Source organism: Emydura macquarii, unplaced genomic scaffold (assembly GCF_026122565.2).
Source record: "Emydura macquarii macquarii isolate MOO-44397 ecotype Brisbane River unplaced genomic scaffold, CSIRO-AGI_Emac_v2 contig_3451, whole genome shotgun sequence".
Classification (NCBI taxonomy): Eukaryota; Metazoa; Chordata; order Testudines; family Chelidae; genus Emydura; species Emydura macquarii.
The window spans coordinates 2634105-2645404 of NW_027133588.1; positions in this window are offsets into that span (position 1 = coordinate 2634105).

Sequence of the window (11300 nt, forward strand, 5' to 3'; positions counted from 1 at the left end):
CAAAAGTAGGATATATCAAATAAGTGTTAAGTAACCAGCTACATACCTCAGGAGAACCACCTTGCTTTCTTGAGTATGTAGCTGGGGCATGTGAATGGACTTTGTCATAAAATGCATGGCATAAATAATGAAAATACTCTTCCTTTTACAAGAGATAAGACTTAGTTGGTTGCATATGAATCGTGTCCTGCCCACTAACTTTATATATGATGGTCTAATTCTAGTTAGAAGCAAATGATATCTCCTTGGGTAGCTAACTGGTACTACAGGTGGATTGAAAGCAAAGAATAGAATCAGAGTCTAGACTGTCTTATTGCATTCCAGAACATTGACATGCCTGTAATACAGACATGGAAGTGACGGCTAGCTTTGTACCAGTGAAGGTGGAATTCCAACTCTTGAGGCTGGAGAAGTGCAGAAAGTCCTACAGAACTTTAGACTGTGTATTCATCGTCAGCACTGGGCAATGAGCAATTACAGAAGTGTTGAGTGAGGTCTACATTCTTGGATTTTCCACTTTCCATACTATTTTGGGGAAATTTTGTGGCTTGTGTTAGGTCAGACTAGATTATCACAAATGGTCCCTTCTAGCATGGGAATCTATGAAAGACTATCTTAAATTTCAGCATGTTAGAATAAGCTTAATCTCCTTCCTGTCACAATATCACCTTGTATTCATATTTAATGAAACTCAGCATTCCTATTCAGAGTTTTTCCCTTCAATTAACATGTTAGTACTGCAAAGGAACCTGGGTAGGCATTTGCAGAAAACCATGTTATCTTTACACAACTTCATAGCTCTCAATTTTGCAGTGGTGGTGTAGCCATGTTGGTCCTAGGACATTAAAGGGACAAGCTGGATGAGGTAATATCTTTTATTGGACCAACTTCTTGTTGACAAGACTAGCGTTAGAGATACACAGAGCTCACCTTTTAATGGACCAACTTCTTTTAAAGAAATTACCTTGCCTTACCCACCTTTCCTCTCTCTGGTTACGCAGTTTTCTTTGCATGTTGATAGTTTTACCTGAGGAACTTTATTTTTACCTTTTGCTGAATTGTTAATTTATTCAGAGTAGTGTATCTATATAACACGCGCATATCCCATTATCATTTTTCTATCACATGGCTCCTCTTGGACAACGTTCAATCCATCAGAGATATTTATTTGATAACTGGATTACATTAGGGCCTAATTATCCTGGTATAAAAATGACCCATAATTCACTTCCAGTACAACTGTATTAGTGGTAGCAATGGTGGAAGCCGCAGTGTTCAGGCATGTTCTCTATTGTCAAGTGATTGTGGCTAGAATACATAAGTACAGGCAGCTTGCCTGGAGCCCTCTGCACAACCGCTACTACTGTTGCTACCACTACTGGAGATAAGCCTGTGATAGCAATAGTGGGGAATTTGGGGGGGGGCAGGGAACTGGAGGGGAGGAGGGGAAAAAAAACACGTAGATGCCCCTAGACCGAACTACAGTGTTCCAGATTAAAGTGTGTGTTTATGTATGTATGAATTCAACCTGACTGCACAGCTAGAAAGGGCAATTCATCCACACCCAGCTTTCGTGCCTTATGCCAAAGGAGTAATGTAGATCATTAGCATGGAAAGCAGAGGAGAAGTTGCTGTGAATAATTGCGCACACACTCTTATGTTACCTGGGGCATGGCAATAAGCCTAATACAGCATGCAACCTGCCAACAGCAATAAGTCTGAGGCTGTTTCTACGCTTAAAATGCTACAGCGGCACAGCTGTAGTGTCAGTGTAAACACTTGCTATGGGGACAGGAGGGGTTCTGTTGCTGTAATTAATCCATCTCTCTGAGAGATGGTAGGCAGGTTGAAAGAATTCTGTTTATCTAGTGCTGTCACACCCCTGAGACACACAGCTATGCCAATGTAAGTTTTCCATAGACTAGCCCTAACTTGATTTGAAGCATCTTGTCAACAGATGTGGACATTAGGCTACTGTTGCTTTAAGTTTTTCACTTGTGATGCTTTCCACGTAAAGAGGAGAGGCTGAATGCTGTTAAAATGACTTTTAAATACTTTACAGCCCATGTTCATGCACTGCCAGCTTCAAACAATCTAATGTAAGAGACAATGCTTCCCAGTGAGGGTACAATCCAATGAGCTGTCATCAGTCATGCAAGGTTCAAGTTAAACAGAAGAAAAATAACCTGTAAAGATTGCTACCACACTCAAAGTAATATTAGATTAAATACAAATTTCTTGTGTGAGGATGAAGGAATGAGGACTGCTGTGGGATCTTTAATACTCTGGATCTCAAATGAGATCTCAAAGAGAACGGTAAATGTGCCCCTGTCAGCCATCATAGCAGTGAAGGTAGTCGCAGCATTCAATAAACCTTGTGATTGTAGAAGTCATGTAGAACATGTCTTCCCAGCATTTTGGAGTGAGCCTCCAGCCCTGATCACCAACCTGGGTTTATGGTGCTTTGGCTAATGCACTTAAAAACAGCAGAGTCGATGACGCTTTAAAGTTGCGGCTTGGGATCTAGCTCCGCTAGCCTGAGCCTGTCACCCAGGGTTGGAGCCTCACTCCAGTTCAGTCTAAAATATTGTGTAGATATATCCTTAGGGGCTGATCCAAAGCCCACTGAACACCAATAGGCTGTCTCTAAATAGTAATAGTGATGGGCCAGCACAAAACAGAACTTTCCCAACCTTAGAAATTAACTGAATGAAACACAATTAACTATAAAATGGAAACTGTATGTGCCCATTGCTTAGGGCAACACGCAGCTGGTGGATGATAGGATAGCGGCAGACTTACCCTATTTCCCATTGTCTAGCACATAAATTACTAATATGTTTCTAGCCTAGAGTTGCATTCACTTCCATTGTAGCGCGCTCAGCCTTGGATTTACTCTGTCACTTGTCTGGCTTGACTTGGTGGCACTATTCCGTGAAGGGACTGACTTGTAGGAGGGAAGAGACAGTGGGAGTTGGCAGCACTACACTCTTGCTGCTTAATTGAGTGTTTAAGTGTCAGCTGTATCCACCGAGTCCGTGTCTGTCAGAGAACTGACCTTTTGGTATAATGCTATTACCTGTCAGCTCTGTGTTCTTGGGGAACCAGGGTACAAAACTCCGACTCTCTGGCTCACCTGAATCCCCCCCGCCTCTGCTTGAACCAGAAACCAAAAGCAATGAAAAGGCAGTGGGAGACACACCTAAACCCTTCCAAACAAGGGTGATAGGATTAAGGCAACTCCCCTAGGCTCATCTACATCAAAGATGTAAAAAGGAGGTAGCTCGATTAGCACGTCGAATGGCGAACAGAAGCCTCATGTACATCGAAGATGGAACAAGAAGTAGCATCTCGAATGGAGAACCAAGCTCCAAAGCAGGAACCGCACTGAACTCTGGGATTGGCAAAGCAGGAACATACTGCATGATGGGAGATCTCTGCTCCTGATGTTAATGAACCCCACACCTGCACACACCCAGCTCCGCAGTTATCAGAACATTTTAGTTATTGATCTCCAAAGCACTGAATCTGCCTGATTGCATTGTGAGCTCCCTGGAAGGAACACTGCCCATAGCCAGAAATGATCAGCTCCTATTGTCCAGCATAAACAAAACCACTCTGGTATACTCCCTTGAGTCATTGTTTACCCATAAACAAACCTAGTGTTCTCCCTTGAACCATTGTTTCTTCCCCACAACAGCCCTACCCAAGTTCAAACCTGGGTTCTGATGCCTGGATCCAAATGCTGCATCAGCTTCACTGGGACTTCCCCTTTTCATGACTGATTGTGTTGGGGGCTCTGCCTGTCTCAAGCGCTCAGGACCCTAAGTTGAACAGCCTGTCTCCTGGGAACCTTTGAGCTGCACAGAGTGTTGAGACCCCCACATCTGCCTCTAACACATACTTTCTCTCTCTCTCTCTTTTTTAGTCCAGATATAACTTTCAACTTTTGTAATCAAACCTGGCTAGCCTGGGTGGGAAACGAGGTGGGTCAGCATCAAAGGTATATTTAACACTCCTGCCAGGACCCAGGATGATACATCAGTGGGGGGAGAAGAAAATGGGAGAAACCAGCTCTAAAAAGAGACTGAACAGACAAACAGATCAAATATGGTGCCTACCCTGATGTGTGCTTGGTTAAAGAAGTTGGCACAGGGCCCCTTCTCCATCCAGGCACAGTGTATCCATTTATTAAGACTCCTAATGTCTCTAATAGAAGGACTTCTCTCTGTTTTTCTGTCCCCCACATGGTGGCTAAATCAAGCAGTGACCGTAGTAAAACCTTTAGCCGCTACTTAGCTGAACAAAGTCATTGTCACTCATGTCTTGGTTCCTCTCAATGGGCTGAGACACAAGAAGGGCCCTGCACTCTTTCTCTAAAGACAAAGCTTTTCTCACATCTATCAGTGCATTGAAGGCTCTTCCATTCACACTTGGGTTAATGTTCTTATCCTAGTAAGGTTAAAGTTCACCGTTTTCCCAAGAAGCTGCTACACAGACTGTTCCAGCTTGGAACGTCCAAACAATTCTTTCTTAGATACAGCTGTTGAGCACTGGCATCCTGGCAAAGAGGAAGGGACTGTAGCAAATTCCATCCCCCACTCCCTGTATTGAAAGTGAATGATATCTCATGTGTGCACCCCCTTCCCAAGAGCCAACTAATCTGATTACAAAATAAGCCAGGGCATCATGTATACAAGATAACGTGGCCTTTTTTTGTACCAGCTTTTCCACTGCAAATATCAAGCCAGCCACAATCAAAAACTGGCTTGTTTAGACTGAGTTTTGGGTTACACAACAACGATAATACTTAGCATGCCTATTGGCTTTTCAGGTGATAATCTCAAAGTGCTTTACAAAAGTGGGTAAGTATAATTATTCCATGTTACAGATGGAGAAACTGAGGCACAGCGATTTAGTGACTTGCCCAAAGACACAGTGCAGGTAATTTTTTTTTTAATTAAAATGCTTTGCTTGTGTCCTTTAAATAAGCCAAACAGTTCTGCATTTGCAAGAAATTTTAGCTAGAGATATGCTAGAATTTTTTTTTAAACTTTGTTGTGTGCTTCTATCTTCAAACAGAGGGTTGGGGGAGTGGAAGCCCACCTCTCTCCAATCAGGTGAAAGAAGTTTGATCAAACTAAAATACCAGTAAAGCTCTCGGTATCACCCACTCAGCCTTAACTCAGTTTGGTAGTTTAACTGAATTGTGGTGCTGCTTGCATAGCTGAGACCATACAAGCTGTGTGTAAAATGCACGTCATAGGATCTGACCCTGTTCTCACTGAATGCAGTAGTAAAACTCCTTTTGACTTCAAGGAGCCCTTCAGGATTCTTTAAGATCCCAAATAATTTTTTTTAAAATGCACGTGTGTGCTCTTTTGCCTAAAGAGGCCTGAATATATAAACAGATTATCCTACTCAGAGCTCAGTTCTGTTTGGTATTTCTCCTTGGAAATCTCGAGAATTCAAATTTGGTGTTCCCTGGAAGACATTTGGGAGGTCTCAGAGATGTTTATTATGAGTTTTAACATTTTGACTGAAGGAGCCAACGTGGTCATTGGAGATAAATTGTTGCTACCAAACCAAAAACAACTGTTTACATTGTTTTAACTTAAAGTTGCTTTGCCTTTCTTGTTGCTTGTGATGTCATCATTTCACTAGTTCAGCAGGCCATGAATTTCTAACATAAAAATATAAGCCAAAGTTCCTCGCCATCCTTAAAAAAACCCCACAAACCCACACCACCTTTCAGCCATGTGATTTACAAGAAGCAGAGAAAAGCCCAAGCTCAATTTTTAATTTTCTTTTGCAGGTTGCAGCAATGTTCTGTGAAAGCCACTCTCATGGGCCAATCAGAAGTAAGGTAATAGCCCAGCTCCTCTCTCCTTACTGGTGCTAAATATGCTGAGCATGCTCAGTGAAGGCCAGGTGCAATATAACAGCAGCTGGGTAGAGTTTTTCCTTGTTTTCAAAATGGGGTGAGGGTTGTTGGCAGAACAACTATAACTGATCCTGCTCCTACTTTCAGTTTTGCTAAGCAACAGCCTGCAATGTCACAACTCTAAAGGGGCTTAGTTGCCCAGTGCTGTAGTAATACCCTCCATGGCAGCTATAAGGGAAAGTAAGCAAAAAAAAGTTGCTATGTAGAAGCAGCAGCTGATTTTTCAAGCCCTGACAACTTGTCAGCTTTATGCTCTTCAAATTTGGTACGTGTGTGGACCAAAGGCTAATGGTGACCTTTCAGCACACGAGTGGACAGCCAACCACATGAAGTGCTAGTTAGAGGAGCTTGGCTACTCGAAACATGCACAGTTGAGCTAGCTAGCCTTGATGACGGGCAGCAGCTCTCTACTAGCAGATGCTCTGTGAACAGGTGGCTGAGACCGTACTCAACATATGCCAAACGCCTGGATTTATGGACAGGACACTTTCCCTGTAAGGGAAACAAAGCAAATAAAATCCTACAAGTACATCATGCCCAGGCAGTGTGTGTTAATACCAGCTATTCTATCCAGCAGCTGCTTAGGCGCAACTGTCCACTCCTCTGCTCACCCCACCTCCCAGCTGGCCTGAAGTAGGCATCACCTGAGGCCTGGCTCATAATGAAATCCATGTTGGTCTCCACCTGCTTTCACTTAACCTGTATACAGCAATCAGTGAGGTTCCTGCTGCAGTCAGGAGTCAGCGCTAGGGAAATACTTCCAGAGAACGAATTCAGAGGAGGTAAGGCTGCTTCTACTGTGAAGGAAAGAAAAGGTGTTGGCCATCAAGGAGAGAAAAAAGACAAGGTAGGAGCTGCTTTAGTTCATGTCTTGTTCACATGTTTTGTTCTCTTAAAGCTGAAAGAAGCTGAGTGTTTTACCTCAAGCAAAGCTGAGGGCAACATCTTTGATGTGGGAAACAATTAGGGTGTCTCATGAAGTCACCTTCTTGCCCTTCTGTTAACTGTAACAAGAGCTGCTCAATTAGTCAGCTATGTAAGGTGCTTTCTTAAGCAGAGATGGTTGTATAAACTCACTGGAAACACCTCTAGCTCTTTGTGCTGTGATCCCTCAGCTAAAATGAAACTGACTGCAAGCTGTTCAAGAGAGAGGCTGCCTTTATCTTGCAGAGCACTGTGTGTGTGTTGGTTCTTTAATAATGGGTGGTAGGAGCCAGCTGCTTCCATCCAAATGTCTAATGCTGCTTTTTTATTACTGTATTTTACAAGTAAGTGAGTTTGTGTGGTTTTCCTCAAACCTAAATCCATTAGTTAAAGCATATGTTGCTTAGTGACAGGCATAGCATCACACACACACCCTTGAGACCTCCTCTGCCCAAGCACTATTGGGTAGCCATTGTTGGTCAAGTATCTGCTATTTTTTATCTGAACTTCCTATTCTTATTCTTTTTAGCTACATCTCTCTTTGAAACTGAGCTCAGTACAAGCATTGAGGTGGCTGGTTTGATGTCCTGGATCATATAGGACTTGCCATATTTCAGTGATAATCTCTCTCTTTATAAGACGAGCATGTGACAGCATGCGCAGGAGGTGTGTCCAGGAAGCTGGGTTCTTGTAGAGCACTGTAGTTCCATGAGCAAACTTGAAGATGCATTAGCTACTGAATTTAGGCTCTCTGAAGAAGCATAGCTTCAGTTCCCACCTCCTTCCCTCTGGAAATGAAGTGCCTGGGCTGGAAAAAGCCTGCTGTTGCTTTCTCTCTCTTGGCAGTTATCCAAAAGGCCCAGAGAGCACTCCTTCAAGGGAGAGCATGTGCTGACCCTTTAACGTGTGAAAGCATGTGTGCAGTAATTGCCTCTGGTTAGCTCTTGATAAGTTGCAGGGGCCAAGTATCTGTGTCCTGTGTATATGGGATATAGACCATGATGCCTATATGCACTTCTCCTAGTGTGGGGCACCCCAGCTGGGTGTTGCTCAGAAATCTAGTTCAGACCCTCATTCCAGGGCTTGGAGAACTGTGGAGGAAGTATGCTCACTCAGTATAGGAGAAGATGCTCTCTACACTTTCGTTTCAGCAGGGTTTTATGGGTAGAGAACCCTGGTCCTCCATAGTATCTTCTAGGGTTCTAGGAGGACTATCATGTAGGCTACCTTATCTGGAAGGGTTCTGGATCTGCTAGAAGAGGGAAAACTTAGTCTGAAATGTAAGGGCTGTGAAGAACTTCCGGCAATAATTAAATTCCAGTGGATGTTCCAGATACAAGACTCTAAGGATACGTTTACACTGCAATCAGACACCTGCGGCTGGCCCGTGCCAGCTGACTTGGGTTCATGGGGCTCAAGCTAAGGGGCTGTGTAATTGTGGTGTAGATGCTTGTGCTGCAGTCTGAGCTCTGGGACCGTACCACCTCCCAGGGTCCTAGAGCCCAGGTTCCAGCCTGAACCTGAACATCTACATCATAATTAAACAGCCCTTTAGTCCGAACCCCATGAGCCAGAGTCACCTTGGGTGTCTACTTGCAGTGTAGACATACCCTAAGGATGTCTCTTCACTGCAACGTTAACTCAAGTCAACTGCTGGAATTAACCTAGCTTGTTTTAGGGTGGTTTTCATGGAAATGCTGTGAAATCACATTCCAGCTACACAGAGTTGATTGTGTGGTCACATGTTAGTTATCTCACCATAAAATCATATGGGAGACAAGGCACATGTAGCTTTTAAGGTAGCTGGAAGAGGTCAAAACTACATCCTTACCTGCAAAGGAGCTTGCACCATGAACAAAACTACAGTCTCTTGTCTCCGCTGGGATTTTACAGTGATGGAGGTAGTGTGCGGTAGTTATACCATTGTAAAAACACAATTTGGCAAAGTGAAGACAAAGCCCAAGTTCAGGACTAAGGGGGAACCTTCAGTTTACTGTTGCCTGCTAATCTGTATGAAAACTCCAAACGGCTTTGTCTTCACTAGGGTTTTACCATGTGATAGTTACTTTAGAAATATACCTGGTCTTTGTAGTAAAGACCAAGCCTGTAGTGCTGGGTTGGAAGTGCCCAGAGGAGAGACTACACATTATGAGGTGGAGCTCCCTAAATAGGGATAGCACTACTTGCCAAAACTTAAATTCAGAACCAAAAAACAACTCAATCCATGAGCTACAGTTCAGTTCCATCTGTGTGTCCTGGTCTTTCCTGCCCCTTTGGTGGGTCATGGTCAGCTGGGTGGATTGGCGATGCCTGCAGATTTCTTAGGGCCTGGTCAGGATTTCAATGGTTAATTGTGACAGGTGTGAAAATGCCAGCCAGAAAATGAATAATAGTCTATTGTGCAAACAGAGCCCCACCCTCTAGAGCAGAGTCTAACTCAGCTCGGTACATGTATTGTGTACCTGCCCTTTAATCATTCTCTCTGCAGTCACCGACCAGAGGCTTTGGTGATGCTATTGGCAGTTTCTCACTTGTGAAGCTGTGCACAAAAGCACGGGTGTTGCGTATTTCTAAACTTGCATCTCTGAAACAGGTCCATGCATGTGAAAGGAGAACTCCACGCCGTCCCAGTCAGACAGCTTATATGATTAAATGTGCTGCTCACCGCAAGTGTCCCATGAAACAAAAGTTCACTCTGAAACTATACAGCTTTGTCAATAGTTGTCATTTTGGCACTTCCTGTTGGTGGGAGCCAGCTTACTAAATCGTGATGCTGTCCAAGTGAAACCAGAAATTTAACAGCTCAGAACAGTCAAGCCAGATGCTTTAAAGTTAGTTTAACAGTCAGAAAAAAGGTGATGGTTAGCAAAGATGGTCAGAAATGGGCAGTTTACCTGAAAAAATCTTTGCAGGGAAAATCCCCTTTTGAAATTTTCTCATCAGGGAAATAACTGTTTTCTTAAAGGAAAACTTTGTGGGAAAAGATACTTCCCTCCAACTTTTTTCCATTTTTTTCCATTTGGGAAAAAAAATTTAAATTTACGGACAGTAGCATTTTTTCCACTTTCTCAGTCACTGGCTGTTTTTCAACTGAAATAGTCAATATTACTTTGTGCCTAAGTGAAAGTGTGTTTTTTATATACACTGTTCTTTCTCTTTTTTAAATCCTCCCCCCCCCCCCCCCCACCCTCCCAGGGGATTTTATTTTTGTCAAACAAGAGTTTTTTGGGGAGGAAAAGATCTGTTTTGACACAGCCCCTCTTTTGGGATAAACTTCTTTTCTGAAAAATGTTTAAGCATGAGAACTGGTCAAAACAATTAAACATGACTTTCACTGAAAATGGCCCATTTCAGAGGGAAAGATTTCCTTTCTGTTCCCTGAAATTGGGTGATCTGCAGTTTCACAACCACATGTGAAATATCTCATTTGCTGAGTGTCTGTTTTGCTGTGAAAGCACTGCACAGCTCTAGTGAGACACTGGCCATGTTTGCACTAGTGAGCTTACAGAGCGGTACAGCTGTACTGATGCAGCTGTGCCGCTATAAGATCTTTCATGTAGCTGCTGCTCTAGGCCAGTGGGGGACCGCTCTCCCATCGACATAATTAAACCACCCCCAATGAGCTGCAGTACCTGTGTCGGCGGGAGAAGCTCTCCCACCAACATTGCACTGTCCACACCACTGCTTCTGTCAGTGTAACTTATGTGGCTTGGTGGGGGGTGCGAGATATGTTATACCGAGAAAGTAAACGTAGTCTTTGTTTACAGCCCAATGCAGCACCCAGAATTTAACCCTTAGGCCACTTTCCACTCTCCAGAAAGGTGATTCCTAGAAACTGGATGCTCTCAGAGGGCTAGGATGTTTTGATCAGCGTTCTATTTCTGACACATGCTACCACGGTTGATGGGGTGAACTGCATAGTTAAACACATTTTTGTAACCAGTTATCAGCCAAGCCCTTCACTCTAACAGAAGAAAGGTAAATCATGAAAACATTGCAGTTGCCTTTCCACCTACAGAACAATCCCAAATTAGCACCCAGTGCGCAGATACGGTAATGATGGGTACGTGATAAATGCCTACATACATAACCCCTTCAGTCTATAATTTATTTCACTTAATCAAGGAAAGACTGGTGGAGATTGCAAAATATAAAATCTTTTTATGGGATGGCAAGATGAGCCCGAGAACAGCAGTCACCACTGCACAAAACTGGTTATCAGCTGAACATAACCTCATAGGATCAGAAATGCAGGTAATAATTCACCCACAGCGAAGGATTTTGCAGATAGCATGGTAGCCAGGAGGAGTGCTCCAATGCTTGGTGAAACCCTGTGAGCCTCAAGAGGGTGTGATCGTAACTGGATTACATATTTATGGTTCACACAAGATCTTGAGAGAAACTTTTTTTTTTTTATTGAAATCATCTACAA